Raw genomic sequence first — 9,048 nt, 5'->3', positions numbered from 1 at the left:
AACTTCGTGTCATGCTAATTTTTCCTTCGAGTTGAAAATTTTCATCTTGGGCGAAGACCCGTATGAGGCAAATAGCGCGCGTTTTTGCGGCAAACGCACCACCCATATCGCGTCATTCCGTCTTTGCATTGACTTTGTATGTAATCTAACCGCGCAAACTCGCATCTGGTGTAAACCCACAGTTATGCTACATACACACCAAACGCGTAGCATTGCTTGCTCGCTCTAGAGATTACTTGCGGGATTTAACTTCGTGTCATGCAAATTTTTCCTTCGAGTTCAAAATTTTCATCTTGGGCGAAGACGCGTATGAGGCAAATAGCGCGCGTTTTTGCGGCAAACGCACCACCCATATCGGGTCATTCGCGTCTGATCGCGTCTCTGCATTGACTTTGTATGTAATCTACTCGTGCAAACTCATATCTGGTGTAAACCCACAGTTATGCTATGTACACACCAAACATGTAGCATCGCGTTGCTCGCTCTAGATTACTCGCGGGATTTAACTTTGTGTCATGCAAATTTTTCGCTTGAGTTAAATATTTTTAACTTCCGCGAAGGCACGTTTGAGGCGAATACCGTGTGTTTTCGCGGAAAACGCGCCGCCCATATCACGTCATTTGCATCGCCGCACGCAAGGACGCGTCTGATCGTGTCTTTGCATTGACTTTGTATGTAATCTACTCGTGCAAATCGTTGAACTCGCGTCTGGTGTGAACGCACAGTTATGCTACATACACACCAAACACATAGCATCGCGTTACTCTCTCTAGATTGCTTAAGGGATTTAACTTAGTGTCATGCGAATTTTTCGCTTGAGTTGAATATTTTTAATTTGGGCGAATACGCGTTTGAGGCAAATAGCGCGTGTTTTCGCGGCAAACACGCCGCCCATATCGTGTCATTCGTGAGGACGCGTCTGATCGCGTTTTTGCATTGATTGTATGTAATCTACACGCGCAAATCGTTGAACTCGCGTTTGGTGTGAACCCACAGTTAGTTAGACCTTGTTAGACCTTGTTTACCCTGCAGTCAATTCACAGCAACTGATATTGCATATGTTTTTATACGGTTTTCACAGCAGAAGTGTGCCTGTACGGCTTTACAACTATGCTGTCCAAGTATAGTCATCTCACAATGGACAAAGCCAATCTTGTAAACTGATTTACTATATTTACTATACAAATTCCTCAAATTTCTCTTTAATACACAATAAAAACAGAAGATACACAGTGCATGTTTATTCAGATCGGTTCACAGATCCTGCCAGAACATTTCACAACAGATCATATTCCCATAGATAATCATTCTGGCAGGGGAAACACAGCATTCCCACTGCATGCTGCAGAGTTACAAACATTCTGTTCTTGGTCCATGCTGTTATACACAATCTCCGAAAACAAACATTTAGGACAGTTGTGAACTCCGAGCATTGACTCAATATTGGGTGTTAACTACACAAACATCGAGACGTGCAGGAGGGAACTCACGGTCTGTCTGTCTGTTCATCCAGATGGGTGTGTATGAGTATAGGATGTTTCAGGCACAATGATAAAGAATGAAACATATTGAAGTGTCTAACTGAAACCTAGGAAGGTTGTAGTTTACATTAACATTTTAGGGTGTTTTTTTTTCAATTTAAAGCCCAGATTCTTTAATGCAAACTTTTTGGCATGCACTGTTTTTGGCAAAACAAAAACCAAAAAAGCAACCCCATAGCACACCTTTTAAACTGGTCAACTGTTCTTTAGTGAAGCACCCCACTGTCTAGCCTGAGGGGAAGAATTACATTTCACAATAAAAATGTATTTGCAAAATATTTGCATGTGTTTGCATGGATTTGCACGCTTCAGACAGTCAGACAACAGCCCGCCCATGTGCGTGTGTGACTCTGTCTGTCCGTCTGTCTGTCTCCTCCCAGTCTCCCAGACTTCAGCTCAGCCCTGCGACTCACTTTAGTGTCTGTCTCTTTCTCTTCCTTGTCGGCACACCCTGGTCTGCTGAGAAAGTGGGCGAGAGAGAGAGAGAGAAAGGCGAAAGGAGAATAAGTGTTAAACATCGCAAGGGTAGAGGGGAGAAAGAAAGTTTATCAGTCAGCCGGTGACTCACTACGGGAAAACCCAGGCACGCGTGCCAGGACTGCTAAGGGGCAAGACTTTCCAGACGGTGTAAACAGAATTTAGACAGTCCCCGTAAAAATAGACGACTCGTTCTGATGGCCGTCTGATCCGTCTCATATAGTCTCGACACTGTTAATTACTCTCAGACATGATTTCCTGTGCTACAGACATCAGATCAGCATCCCGACTGGCTTGGATCGATTTCTCAAGTCTGTCTCAGTGAAAGTCCCCTACTAATTTTTGTAATGTTTCAACACGGAAATCCCTAAGAAATGTTTTCATGTTTCATTTGTGAAGGGCGAATTCACCAAACATTTATGGCACTTTTGCATGCAGTTCAGGCTTTATTCAAAAACCACACGTAATTCTGTTTGACACAGTTGTTTGTCTTTGCATATGGTTTACGTAAACAAATGCGTCTCCTATTTATGCAAGTGATACTTATACATTATTCAATTAATGATATCATGTTTAAAATCCAACAAAATAAGACATTTGTGTACATTTTCTAGCCATCATGGCAGAATTATTTAATCAAATGATGATAATGAAGAGCTTAATAACTGGGCATACTGGGAACTCTGGGCAATTGCTTCTTATAATGTGACTGTTTGCAAGACACTTGGCGACAGGAACAATGAAAAACAACATAATTATGTCTTTATCTAGAAAAGCCTTCTGTGTGGTGTCCCCTTCCTGTAGAGCCCAAAAACTCAGCTTGGAATTTTGCCCAAGGGCTCCCCGTTTCTCAATACTATGGCTAGCGTTGGGATTAGATGTGGGGCGGGCTTTATAGATAGAGACCAATCAGATAGCACACTCCCCAGTGTATAAACCAATCAGATAAACATCGCACATAAAAACACAGAAAAGTACTTTAAAAGTTTTGGTAGTCTTAAATTTTTAATTGAATCAAATTGGACATACAAGTCATATAAAGTGGAGTTCACCCAAAGATGAAAATGTATCATAATTTAATTACCCTCAAGTTGTTGCAAACATGTATAACTTTCTTTGTTCTGGTCAGATGTGGGGCACCATTCACTTCCATAGTATTATTTTCTTTCTCCTCTTGATTACAAACAACCTAAGGGTAAGCAAATGATGACAAACTATCCATTTAAAGGAAAACACCACCGTTTTTCAATATTTTACTATTTTGTTACCTCAACTTAGATGAATTAATACATACCTATCTTTTTTCAATGCGTGCACTTAATCTTTGCACAGAGTGTCGTGAATGTGTTAGCATTTAGCCTAGCCCCATTCATTCCTTAGGATCCAAACAGTGATGAATTTATAAGCCACCAAACACTTCCATGTTTTCTCTATTTAAATTAATTTAATTTAATTTAAATTCTTACATAGTTACACGAGTAAGTATGGTGGCACAAAATAAAATGTTTTTTTTTTTTATTGGAGCCATAGGAAGGAATTTTCCTTTAACCGTATTACTTTATTTACTTGTAATAAATTGGTGTAACTTATACAAAGTTAAAATATCTTAACTTATTTTGAGGAATTAAAGTAATGTAAAAACATATTTTTTTATAGTGTAGACTTTTGCATTCACTATAGCAAACTCTAAACACTCAAAAAAAGTTTGGCATTCAAGATGGGCAAACTGCAGATTGCAAATTGAATTTAGCACTAATTTTGAGGGGTTTGTGTTGTTACTTATTATTTAGTACTCTGTAAAAAAATAAAGCATGATGTTTAAACAACTTCATTATGCACGTCAATTCAACTGTTTTAAGTTTTAAGAAAGTGCAATGTGGAGCTACAAAAATTTACAGTATGTGTAAAAGAATGTGTTTTTTTAACCATAAACCACACAAACACATTATATTATACTAAATACACAAAATAATAATGTTTTTAGCAATGAAATAGGTGCCTTTAAGTTAAAATAACATAAAAATATATGCTGATATGATTTTTACACTATCATATAGAAAAAAATACAGATGCAACGTGCAATGCTATTAGTAGGCATCATTTATTTTTAGTGCATTGTCCCCTTAGTTAGTACCTAGATTCAAGATCATCTTGTCTTAGCTAAACACTGCAATTTAAGCAGTAATCTTGGATTGAAACTGACTGCAGCAGTGTCGTATTTCACAAGAGGCTCATCACCTCCCACAAACAACACCGGAGGCTTATGCAAGGAGCCCGTGACTAATGATTCATCAGCTTGTATCGGAGCTATTTTCATCAAAGAAGCACGCAAGCCTAAGCTGCATTGCTATCTAATTGGTCAAAAATATATATCACATGCCCTAAGAATAGATGTGATGCTCACGTATGCTTTGACATATGGCGATGCAAACTCATCAGACACATACAAAGAGAGAGAGAGACAGAAAGAGAGAATGTCATTTATTCAGACTAATAATCATTTGCAAACCACAGTCACAAAGATTTATGATTTCACAAAGGTCTTTGAGATCCTCTATATATCTCTAAGAGATCTGGGTTTTGAGGTCAAGTTCTTTCCTAATGAATTTTCATCCTAATGGAGGGAAATGTTTGTGGAGATTTTGAAAACATTCCTTCCAGCTACACGTTTTTTCCAGGATCCTTTGCCGATTTGTGTAGATCTTCTGCCTAAATAAACATATGGTAGATATTCCAACAGGAGATCCAATGCATTCAATCTTTTGAAAGTTGATTATCCAATATTTGCACCATCCATCCATCCATCATAGTGACTCGTGATCTTCTGATCCCTGTGACTGATTCCTTAACTCATTTCAGTAAGACTCTTGATATTCTGATGTGGTTAAAGATGATAAGGTGAGTTATCTAGTGGTGGTTGAGTTTTTGCTCTTTGCGACACTGAAAATTTCACCCAGAGGACAAAAAAAGTTCAGATTATCTTATAAACTCCTTCCAACTAAAAGAAGTTCCAACTTTAAGACTTTGTTCTTTTGCTGTTGCGGTGAAAAAAATTACAAAACAAATACCAACAAACAGCCGCTGAGGAGATCCAAACCCTTGCATGCCTCTTAGAGATAGTAATTCAAAAATGAGTCAGTAAAATAGGAATAGAAAGCTCATAAAGCCAATAAAAAAGCCCTCAATGATCTGAATTGTGAAATGGTCTGACTAATGTTGTTCACACGAGGTTTCTAGCTCTTATCAAATGTAATCTGCTAACATCAAGCCATGATGCGCAGCCAGAGTGCTTGCAACTACAAATTACTTACCAGCATGGGCTGGATTGTTGGCACACAGAGCAACAAAGTCTCATTTTCTCAGTTCTGGCCCCAAGGACAGATCACAAGAACCCTTTGAAATGTCTGAAGTGTCAAATAGAAGTTGTCACTGAGTCATGTTTATGAATATATTCAATGCAGCTGGTGCATGAGTAAATGCGTGTGCAGTATATGGGGAGTGTATGTTCAAAGAGACATGAAAGAGAGACCCCTGTACGGTTCCCTCTGGCTTCCTGTAAGTCGCAGGTGTGAGTCACGTGAGAGTCAGACGTCTGATTTTGAGTTCGTGTAGACCGACTGTTAAGATCACAAAGGCAGGATAACTGCTTACAACCCACCGGAGAAATGAGCTGTAAACGATCATCCTGCTTCTTTATGATAATCATTTAGTAAAACTATTTTTGTATTATAAAAAATGGAAAAACGTGAGTGGTGCTTTTATATGCCAACTATCCTGGGGTGTTGACAGTGCATGATGCCGCTGGTGTACTGAGTGGTCAGCATATTTTTTATGTAGTTGCAGGGGTGTTTTGGGTGGTTGAAAGTAAACTACTAGGTAGATACTAAGCTGCCCTGAGTCATTATAGGGTGTTGCTAATGTGTTCTGGTTGGTCCTAAGGTCTTGCTGTGTTTGCTACGAGTTCTGCGTGGTCCTAGGGTGTAGCTATGCTGTTGCTGAGGTATTCTGTGTGGTTCTAGGGTGTTGCTATGTGGTTGCTAAGGTTTTCTAAGTGGTCCCAGGGTGTTGCTATGTGGTTGCTAGGGTGTTCTGAGTAGTCCTTAGGTCTTGCTGTGTTTGCTACGAGTTCTGCGTGGTCCTAGGGTGTAGCTATGCTGTTGCTGAGGTATTCTGTGTGGTTCTAGGGTGTTGCTATGTGGTTGCTAAGGTGTTCTGAGTAGTCCTAGGGTCTTGCTGTGTTTGCTACGAGTTCTGCGTGGTCCTAGGGTGTAGCTATGCTGTTGCTGAGGTGTTCTGGGTGGTTCTAGGGTGTTGCTATGTGGTTGCTAAGGTTTTCTAAGTGGTCCTAGGGTGTTGCTATGTGGTTGCTAGGGTGTTCTGAGTAGTCCTAGGGTCTTGCTGTGTTTGCTACGAGTTCTGCGTGGTCCTAGGGTGTAGCTATGCTGTTGCTGAGGTATTCTGGGTGGTTCTAGGGTGTTGCTATGTGGTTTCTAAGGTTTTCTGGGTGGTCCTAGGGTGTTGCTATGTGGTTGCTAGGGTGTTCTGAGTAGTCCTAGGGTCTTGCTGTGTTTGCTACGAGTTCTGCGTGGTCCTAGGGTGTAGCTATGCTGTTGCTGAGGTGTTCTGGGTGGTTCTAGGGTGTTGCTATGTGGTTGCTAAGGTTTTCTGGGTGGTCCTAGGGTGTTGCTATGTGGTTGCTAAGGTGTTCTGAGTAGTCCTAGGGTCTTGCTGTGTTTGCTACGAGTTCTGCGTGGTCCTAGGGTGTAGCTATGCTGTTGCTGAGGTATTCTGGGTGGTTCTAGGGTGTTGCTATGTGGTTTCTAAGGTTTTCTGGGTGGTCCTAGGGTGTTGCTATGTGGTTGCTAGGGTGTTCTGAGTAGTCCTAGGGTCTTGCTGTGTTTGCTACGAGTTCTGCGTGGTCCTAGGGTGTAGCTATGCTGTTGCTGAGGTATTCTGGGTGGTTCTAGGGTGTTGCTATGTGGTTTCTAAGGTTTTCTGGGTGGTCTTAGGGTGTTGCTATGTGGTTGCTAGGGTGTTCTGAGTAGTCCTAGGGTCTTGCTGTGTTTGCTACGAGTTCTGCGTGGTCCTAGGGTGTAGCTATGCTGTTGCTGAGGTATTCTGGGTGGTTCTAGGGTGTTGCTATGTGGTTGCTAAGGTTTTCTGGGTGGTCCTAGGGTGTTGCTATGTGGTTGCTAGGGTGTTCTGAGTAGGCCTAGGGTCTTGCTGTGTTTGCTACGAGTTCTGCGCGGTCCTAGGGTGTAGATATGCTGTTGCTGAGGTGTTCTGGGTGGTTCTAGGGTGTTGCTATGTGGTTGCTAAGGTTTTCTGGGTGGTCCTAGGGTGTTGCTATGTGGTTGCTAGGGTGTTCTGAGTAGTCCTAGGGTCTTGCTGTGTTTGCTACGAGTTCTGCGTGGTGTTGCTATGTAGTTGCTAAGGTGATCTGTCTGGTTCTAAGGTATTGTTAGAGTATTGAGTAGTTCTAGGGTCTTGCTGTGTTTGCTAAATGTTCTGGGGTGTTGCTTTGTTGTTTCTGAGGTGTTCTGAGTAGTTCTAGGATGTTACTATGTGGTTCTAGGGTGTTACTATGTAGTTGCTATGTGGTTGCTAAGGTGATCTGTCTGGTTTCAAAGTATTGATATATCTTGCTTGTGTGTTGCAAAGATGTTCTGGCTGATTGTAGAGTGTTTGTATGTGGTTACTAAGGTGTTCTGAGGCCGGAGTGGGTCCTGGAGGGCCGCTGTCCGGCAGAGTTTAGTTCCAACCTCACAACTGATTTCATTTCCACGTAACCCTGAAGACTTTAATTTGATTTTTCAGGTGTGTTTAATTAAGGTTGGAACTAAACTCTGCAGGATAGTGGCCCTCCAGGACCAGGGTTCGCCACCCCTGTCCTAGGGTCTTGCTATTTTGCTAAATGTTCTGGATCGTTCTAGGTTGTTGCTATGTGCTTGTTTAGGTTTTCTGGGTGGTCCTAGAGTGTTACTATGTGATTTCAAAGATGTTCTGGCTGATTGTAGGGTGTTTCTATGTGGTTGCTAAGGTGTTCTGAGTAGTCCTAGGGTCTTGTTATTTATGCTAAAGTTCAGGGTTGTTCTAGAGTGCTTGCTTACGTGTTCTGAGTGGTTCTAGGGTGTTGCTATGTGGTTGCTAAGTTGTTCTGGCTGGTTCTAAGGTATTGTTAGATCTTGCTACTAGTGTGTTACATGTGGTTGCAAAGATGTTCTGGCTGATTGCAGGTTGATGTGGTTGCTAGGGTGTTCTGAGTAGTCCTAGGGTCTTGCTGTGTTTGCTACGAGTTCTGCGTGGTCCTAGGGTGTAGCTATGCTGTTGCTGAGGTATTCTGGGTGGTTCTAGGGTGTTGCTATGTGGTTTCTAAGGTTTTCTGGGTGGTCTTAGGGTGTTGCTATGTGGTTGCTAGGGTGTTCTGAGTAGTCCTAGGGTCTTGCTGTGTTTGCTACGAGTTCTGCGTGGTCCTAGGGTGTAGCTATGCTGTTGCTGAGGTATTCTGGGTGGTTCTAGGGTGTTGCTATGTGGTTGCTAAGGTTTTCTGGGTGGTCCTAGGGTGTTGCTATGTGGTTGCTAGGGTGTTCTGAGTAGGCCTAGGGTCTTGCTGTGTTTGCTACGAGTTCTGCGCGGTCCTAGGGTGTAGATATGCTGTTGCTGAGGTGTTCTGGGTGGTTCTAGGGTGTTGCTATGTGGTTGCTAAGGTTTTCTGGGTGGTCCTAGGGTGTTGCTATGTGGTTGCTAGGGTGTTCTGAGTAGTCCTAGGGTCTTGCTGTGTTTGCTACGAGTTCTGCGTGGTCCTAGGGTGTAGTTATGCTGTTGCTGAGGTGTTCTGGGTGGTTCTAGGGTGTTGCTATGTGGTTGCTAAGGTTTTCTGGGTGGTCCTAGGGTGTTGCTATGTGGTTGCTAAGGTGTTTTGAGTAGTCCTTAGGTCTTTGCTGTGTTTGCTACGAGTTCTGCGTGGTCCTAGGGTGTAGCTATGCTGTTGCTGAGGTGTTATGGGTGGTTCTAGGGTGTTGCTATGCTG

This window comes from Misgurnus anguillicaudatus, chromosome 14, assembly GCF_027580225.2.
Source record: "Misgurnus anguillicaudatus chromosome 14, ASM2758022v2, whole genome shotgun sequence".
In the NCBI taxonomy this organism is placed as follows: Eukaryota; Metazoa; Chordata; class Actinopteri; order Cypriniformes; family Cobitidae; genus Misgurnus; species Misgurnus anguillicaudatus.
The sequence above is the reverse complement of the archived record's forward strand: the minus strand, read 5'-3'. Positions refer to the sequence as shown.